The sequence below is a fragment of the Arachis ipaensis genome, chromosome B01, assembly GCF_000816755.2.
Source record: "Arachis ipaensis cultivar K30076 chromosome B01, Araip1.1, whole genome shotgun sequence".
Taxonomy (NCBI): domain Eukaryota; kingdom Viridiplantae; phylum Streptophyta; class Magnoliopsida; order Fabales; family Fabaceae; genus Arachis; species Arachis ipaensis.
The window spans coordinates 28,274,822-28,283,174 of NC_029785.2; positions in this window are offsets into that span (position 1 = coordinate 28,274,822).

Genomic DNA, 8,353 nt, shown 5'->3' on the forward strand with positions numbered 1-8,353 from the left:
TCTATTAACTATAAAAATCTTTAGTAATATATAATACCAAAAAAGTATTTATTATTTCCAAAATAATACTTCAAAGATACATTATTTGTCAATTGACTGACGAAAAAGAAAAGAAGAGTTGGTACGCACATACAAGCAGAAAGTGGAGTTTGAAAGGGTTAATTATAATGGCGGCAGAGTAAGATTCATCAACAAGAATCGGGATCTTTGCTTAAGTAGAAAGTTGATGTGTGTGGAGTGTTACTTTGGGGACCTACTTTAATTTCCCTGTAAAATTAGTACTATAAGCACTTCCAATAATGCTTTGTCGGCGCGATGCTGAGCATGAGTTACTGAGTTAGGTCACCTATAATTGATGATGAACCTAAAACAATCACCCCAAAATAAAAGGCCTTAATTAAGAATACCAGTTCCAATTTATTAACGCCTTCTAGTTTTCTTTTATTAATTACTAATTATTGATTATTCCTGTGTATATGTATGTATAAAAATTAAAAAAATATATATTTTATTTCATGCATTAAAAAAGTTAACAAAATATTTAATTATGAGACTTCTTTAAAATATTAATGAGCTATCAATTCGAATTTCATACATATTCTTTTGTCCATTTTTAATAACTCATGAATATTTTTTTAATACAAGGTCCGGAACTCTGGAAGCAGTGACTCACCTCCATTGATGAACAACGCTCCTCCTCCAAAAATTCTTTCTTTTTCACTTTACCATTTTCACGCCTTTTAGTAACGTTCCATGTCTTTCTCAGGAGTTAATATCTAGCACGTTTGCTTAGTTGGAGAATTCCTATTTTTCTTTTGCTGTAAGTCCAAAATGGGCCTATTATTTTATTGCACCAATAAAATTTATCTTTTGAGAAAAAAATAAATTTATTTAAATTATAAAAAAATATTTTATTCTATACAAAATAATTAAAAAATAGCTTAAAAGATGTTAGAAGTACTATAAAAATTTGTAATGTTCTAATGACTTAGGACATTAAAGAAATACTCTACATAGTTAATAATAATTTAAAATTAAAAAAAATAGTTATAACCAGTATTTACCTAAATTACTAAGATGTTACAAACTTTTATAGTACTCCTAATATTTTCTAAGTCATTTTTTAAAAATTATTTTGCATAGAAAATGGCTTAAAATGCCCTTTATTCTATGCAAAACAAACCCGGTTTTAGAGAGTGTAATTTTTTTAAACATAAGCCAACCCGGTTTTTTACACTCTTTATAATCCGCTAGAGGGTATAGCGGATTATGAGTCTCGCACCATATGAGCATAAACCGCTATAGGGTGTAGCAGTTTATGAGTAACAAAACCTCAACATAATCCGCGATAGCCTGTAGCGGATTACGTGCAATTGAGTTCCGCTACAGGGTGTAGCGAATTATATACAGTTACGTTTATTACATTTGCGTCTGAAAATTGCCAATGTTGTATTTGCGTAAAGATTTTGTTCATTTATTTTATTTACGTAAATTGCCCTTAATCAAACAAGCAAATAAACTAGAATGAAATGAAGAAAAAATACCAATTTGAGAAGTTTTATATAGGAACACTATTATCATTCCTAAAATTCAATTAATAAATTTAGAATCTATCTAACTCTAGCTACTCAATTAGTCAACTAGAGTTTGTTATTTGGATTAGGGTGATGCTAGGGAGATTAAAAAAACAGCAAGAACTTGCCTTATTTAACATTCATTAATTGTCGCAACATTTAATAAATGATAAATAAGACAAGTTATGGTTGTTTTTGTCTGATTTTCTTTGGTTACCAAATATTTCCGTTTGGATTAATACTGTTTTAGTTGCAGGTTAATCTAAGGGATTTAAGCTTTGTTTCTAGTTAGATTCAACTAAATTCAGTTAGTTAGACTTAATTGTAAGTATGATAAGAAATGAAGGGTGACACTTCTTAATTATATATAGAGTTTACCAAATCAATATAGAGTTAGCTTCCCATTCAAGTCATTCATAATCAAACCAATTCTTCTCCCAATTTTCTGCAACTCTCTTTTCTTCTTCTTCCTTCGATTCTTCTCAACCCTCTCTTCTTTCTTTCTCTCCAATCAAAGCTTGGTACCTTTCACGGTATTAGAGTCATTCTTGATTCATCGATGGTAGCAAGCTCTCAAACTAGCTTATCTGAAGCTTAGTCAAATGTTTATTAGCGGAATCAACCTAATTTTAATTCATTATCCATTTCTATAAAGCTTGTTGAAGATAACTTTTTTTCAATAAAAAGATCAAGTGGAATCAACCATTTGGGCACAATCTACTATCACATATCACGAGAGAAGATATTCCAGATCAGCATGATGCAATCGGAGTCGAGAATCCAAAATTTGCAAAGTGGAGAAGACAAGATGTTTTCTTGAAGTCTTGGTTAATAGATTCCATGACAAAATACTTTATTACTCAAATTGTAAGGTGTGTATACACATATCAAGTATGGAAAAGATTAGAGGATCATTTTACTTTAGAAATTTGAGCAAGAATCATGTAACTAAAGAACAAATTGAGTAGAATTAGAATTGACAATTCAGTAAATGAATACGTGATGCGGAATTTTCAAAACCACAACTCGGCAAGTGCACAAAATCGTATCAAGTAATACCACGGTGAATAGGTTATCGTTCCCACGAAGATTAATGGACTAAGCAAGCAATGGTTAACTGATTAATTTAGTCAGATAATTGTTGAGGTATTCAATATCAAAAATAGAGAATTTAATGAAAGCAAATTGTAAACAGTTGAGAGAATAGTATGAATAAAAGCATTAAGGTTTCAAAGATGTTTAAACTTCAGGAAGAATGTTTTTCACTATCTACTTTGATCATGCAAAGATGTATCAATAACAAATCATAGTTAATCAAAATGCAATCTCTTGGTAATTCAATTTCCCTTAACATAATAAATTGTCAATTCATTGATCAATTAATTATGATAAGAGGTGATGTACATTCACTGATTTAAAGCCACATAATTCTCAAGAACTAACCCTAGTTGATTCAATGTCACTTGTTAAAACTAGTTTCAAAACTTAATTCCAATAACCAACTTTTCCAAGTTAATAACAGAATTCAATTCGAATTATAATTATTTTCCAACACATTCAAACATTTGTGATGAAGAACGAAAACTTGTTTCTTAAGAAAACATCAATACATTAATCAAAAGTAGAAAAGCTATAACACTAATCCATTAAAATAAACAGAGCTCCTAACCTTAATAGAGGAGATTAGTTGCTCATGATGCAAAGGAAAACAAAGGTTTTGAATTGAAAAACGGCCAAAGGAAGAGCTCACGTGTGTGTTTCTCTACCTATTTAAATGATAACCCTAAACCTAAAATTCAAAATTCAAAACTAAGTCAAATTAAAAGTAAAACAAATTTAATCCAATTAATGCTTTTCATAGAGTTTTTCTTTCAAGTTGAGCTCTTGATGATTTCCTTCATAATTGATAATCGATTCTAGATATCATGGGCTTATGCTTAAGCTTTAATCATCCAATCAAGTGCTTGAAGTTTCAGAGAGATTAGTGAATAATTTGGAAGGCCCTGGAGCTGGCCCAAGAGTGTGCGTTAGACGCATGGGTGGCAAGTCTAATGCATGGAAGGCTAGTAGCCCCTAGAGGTGCAATTGAAGGTTGTGTCCAACACATGGAGTGGCAAGTTGGATGCATGGCCTCATGCGTTGGATCATGATCCTATGCGTTGGACGCATGAAAGTTTGGAGCTACTGGAAGTGCAATTTACTGGCACATTGAATGCAAAAAGCTATGCATTAGACGCATGAAGCTATGCGTTAGACGCATAGGGCCATGCATTAGATGCATGGGTGGAGGGCAGCCCCTGGAGGTGTAATTGGACCATACGTTAGACGCATGGTATGGCAAGTACAATGCATGGAATGAGTGAGCCACTGGAGGGTGTATTTGCATGGTTTGTTGGCTTGGACAGAGGTTCCTCTATTTGATCTAGAGACTCCTCTGTTTTGTCCCTTCCATCCTTGTTCCTATGGCTTCTCTTGCTTATTCCTCTCCATCCTTGTTCTTTGCTAACTTTCTTGCACAATTCCCTGAAATTAAAGAATTCAAATTACTTCAAAGTAATATCCACTAAACCATGAAATAATGGAGAAATCACTAGCTTATTGAACGAAATTCTAAGGAAAAAACTACTAAAGATGCGGATGCATCACAACACCAAACTTGAGCCTTTGCTTATCCTCAAGCAAAAAGAAAAGAAAAGAATTGAATTCAATGAAGGCTAATTGAATCTCTTGAAAGTTCATGTCCATATTATTAATGGGGTTTAGTTGCCTTGTGATCATAAACTGACTTTTCATTCTTAATGACTCTTGAAGTCTTAAGATCAAACAATTCTTACAAACTCAAGTTCGGATGATATTATGAGATCTTTTTTCTAGTTTTTGGTTGATCCTTGAATCTTTTGTTTCTTCTTTTTGACAGAGAGAGATATTTCTATTGTTTAACTCTTAGTGCTTTGTCTTAAGGAAACTCTTGATGATGGATTTTCGATCGATAATCCCGAGCTAGTTGGCCTAAGTTACCAAGTAATAAAGCACCACATGGATCTAATTACCCAAGCCTCTCCTTGGCACGGTTGCACCACAAGAAAATAGCAAGAGATTTGATCCCAGACATCGATACCCAGAGCCTCTTTGGACTTCTAAATATTTTTTTCCAAGGGAGTTCTTGATTGTGAGCTTTCGATCAATAATTCCAAACCAGTTGGCTTAAGTTATCAAGTGATGAAGTACTCCTCGGATCTAATCACTCAAGCGTCTTCTTGGAACAAAAACATCACAGGCACATAACAAGGCTCTCAACCATTGATGCTCAAATCTTTTATTAAGCTTTGAATCCCTTTTTTGATCTTTTCATGTTTCTTTCTTCCTTTCAGTTTCTTTTCTCTCTTTTTATTTTCTTTTCCAATTCAATTCAAGGATCTTAAAGGTTTAAAGATCTCATAATACTTCTTTTAACTCTTGTTTCTGAGGAATCATTCTTCTCCTTTTTTTAAGATCATTCATGTTCTCTTTATGTACAATAGATTATGATCAAAGTCACTGACCGCCACTTTTTATAATATGACCTTTGTTGATTGATTCAAATTTTCTTCATTAAAGGCAACTCTTTTTCATGATGATTAGAGTACTCTTTGGACAATGCAGATAACAAGCTTGAGTTGAAACAAAGTAAAACTAAGAAAACAACTAAAATGCAAAAAGGAAAAACAAGACAAATAACTGAAAGAAAATAAAAGATGAAGGTTAAAAGAAGCATAAAAAAAACATGACGACCTTAATCACTATTGTCATCTTCCTCATCATCCTCTTTTTCTTCTTCATCATCTTTGTCTTCCTCAGCATCTTAATGTGTTTTCCTTGGGCCCCAAAATCCTTTAGATTCTTGTTCCCTTCTCACCCGATTATCATGTTGTGCTTGTGTGTTGTTGAGATCCTCAATGATGTCTCGGGCCATATCGGGATATGGAGTTATTTTTTTATTGGCTTTATGGGCTGTCCAAGAATAGTAGCTCATATTGGCTTGAGAGTTTAACCTATATTCAAGTTCTTCTACCTCAATTCTTGCAGTGCCTTGTACTCTTGGAACTGTCTATAATGTGCTGCATATTGTGTTGAGAGTTCTTGAATGGTCAAGTATACTTGTTGCCAACCCATGTCTTGTGGTTGAGGAGCTTGTAATTGTTGGCTTGATTCTGCCTGAAATTGAGGAGCTTGAAGCTCAAGTGGAGGGGGTTGTGGGATTTTCTCTTCTTATACTCTTTGAGGAGGAATTATCCTTATCCTTTCCATGGTCTTCTTGAAGATGGGTTTGTCTATAGGAATTGGAATATTATTATCAATAAAGACCCCTGAAGCCTCACAGAGACAATGAGTGACGCTTGGAAATTCAAGCATGGATTTAGATTATTGATTGGAGGAGATGTGATATATTTCTTGAGAAATTATTTTATCCACTCTTAATTATTCACCAATCATGATAGAATGGATCATTATGGCTTTCGCCACTGTAAGTTTCAAGTAGTTTTTTGTGGGCATGATTGATCGGTGGATGAATTCGAATTATCCTCTTGCGGATGGTATGGGGTCGCACCTTCTCAATTGGAGTTGCTTGCCACTCACACCCGAGGTCCATTGCAAACCAGGGAGATAAATGTCTTTGACTACCTCATCATACCTTGGATCATTATTCAATCTATCTTTGTAAGTCATTGATGATGTTGAAGATTTTTAAAATCTCAAGCAGAAGACTCTCTAGATGCTTTCCGAACTAAAATCGATCACATTTCCTCTCACATAGCTCTTGTAGCTCAAGTTGTCTATGTCTTAAGTCTTCACATCAGTAAGGAAAGTATTAGCATGAAATTATTTGACCAACAATTGTCCCACTTTTACAGGTGAATCATAGAGAGTTTTCAATCTTCTTCCCATGATTTGTTCTTGAATTTTTGGACACTCTCGTTCTTTTAGATGAAAAGGGACTTCGAGAATGATTTCTTCTTGGTCGTTAAATTGTAGAATTAGTTTTCCTGAAATTTTGAGAGGAACCTTGTTGCATCATGTGAGGGAGCAACAAGTTCCTTCCTTTTTCTCTTTCTTAACAAGGAAGCTTGAGCTTTGGGTTTCATTTTTTTTGTTTAGAGCTTGCTCAACCAACAAATCTACACCAAACTTAAAAATTTTGCTTGTCCCTAAGCAAAAAAAAAAAAAAAGAAAAGAGCAGTGAAGAAGAAAAGAAGAATGCATTGGTTGCGTATAGGGAAAGGGTAGTAAGGAGAGAGGAATGGGAATGGAGGAAGAGTAGAATGAGGATTAAGAAGGATGAGAGCGTTTTAGATATGTATGAAACGAGTAAGAAGTGGTGATCAATGAGGAAGGTGGGGGTGTGTATTTATAGGGAAAAGGAGGTGGGGTGAATGGATGGTGGAGTTTGAAAGTTAAGATCCAAGGGTGTGCATGTGGAGGAGGGAGGCATGTAAAGACAAAAAAATTTAAAATGTTAGTCTATAGGAAAGGGTGTTCTTCGAAACATGAATGACCCCTGCCTGCTTAAGAAGTGAAAGAAGTGGCCTATGCATAGGGTTGTCATAGGTTCAGGTGAATTCAATGGAAGTTGCTAGGGTCATGAGCTTCCCTACCTACCTACAAAATTCAAACACAAAGTAAGAAGGGAAAACAAATATTGAAAATAAGATAGTATATATGCATGCACGTATAGAATGAGAGGAGAAGTGATATGCAAAGGGAAAAGAGGGGCGGCGAGCATGTGGGACACATCTCCCCTTGCGTTGGACGCAAGCCATACCAAACTTATGTTTGGTTGTGGTTCGTTGAATGCACCCTCTTATGCATTGGACAAATGGGCTTCATTTGAGAGCCAAATTGGCTCTGCATTGGTGCGTTAGATGCAGCCCCATATGTCTTTCCTTGGTGCGTTAGACACCCCCATGTGCGTTAAATGCAAGGTCAAAAATAGGAGCCATTGTGGCCCTGCCTGGCTGCGTTAGACGCAGCCTCTCATGCGTTAGATGCCTGGCTTGGATGGGGAGCCATTTTGGCTTTGTTTGGATGCGTTGGATGCACTACTCCTTGCGTTAGATGCATGGGCTAAAAGTGGGAGCCAAATTGGCTATGCTTTGATACATTAGATGCACTATGCCTTGCGTTAAATGCATGGCTTGGAGCACACACCAAACTTGGTTCTGATGGTGCATATGTGTGCTCCAAGGACCCCTGTTTTGTGTAGCTCTAATACAACTTGCATGCATGAATCATAAGTGAAATAAAAAATAATGAAAACAATAATTCAAAGGATACTAATGATTGTATTGCCTTCCAACAAGTGCTTCTTTCACGTTACTAGTTTGACAGTTAGCTCTTTAGTTCAGGATATGAACAGACTTCTGACGATTAATGTTGCCGCCAAGATAGTACTTCAATCGCTGACCATTCATAGAGAATCTTTGAGAATTCTCCTCCATGACTTCAATATGGCCATAAGGGGACACCTTGGTGATAGTAAAGGGTCCTGACCATCTTGATTTTATCTTTTCAAAAAAAGAATTTAACCCTTGAGTTGAATAGAAGTACCTTTTATCCATGCTCAAAGGTTCTCACTGAAATCCTCTTGTCATGCCATATTTTAGTCTTCTCCTTGTATAACTTGGCATTTTCATAAGCCTTGAATCTAAACTCATCAAGCTCATTGAGTTGAAGCAGCTACTTCTCTCCCATAGCTTTGGCATCAAAGTTAAGAAACTTGGTTGCCCAATGGGCCATGTGTT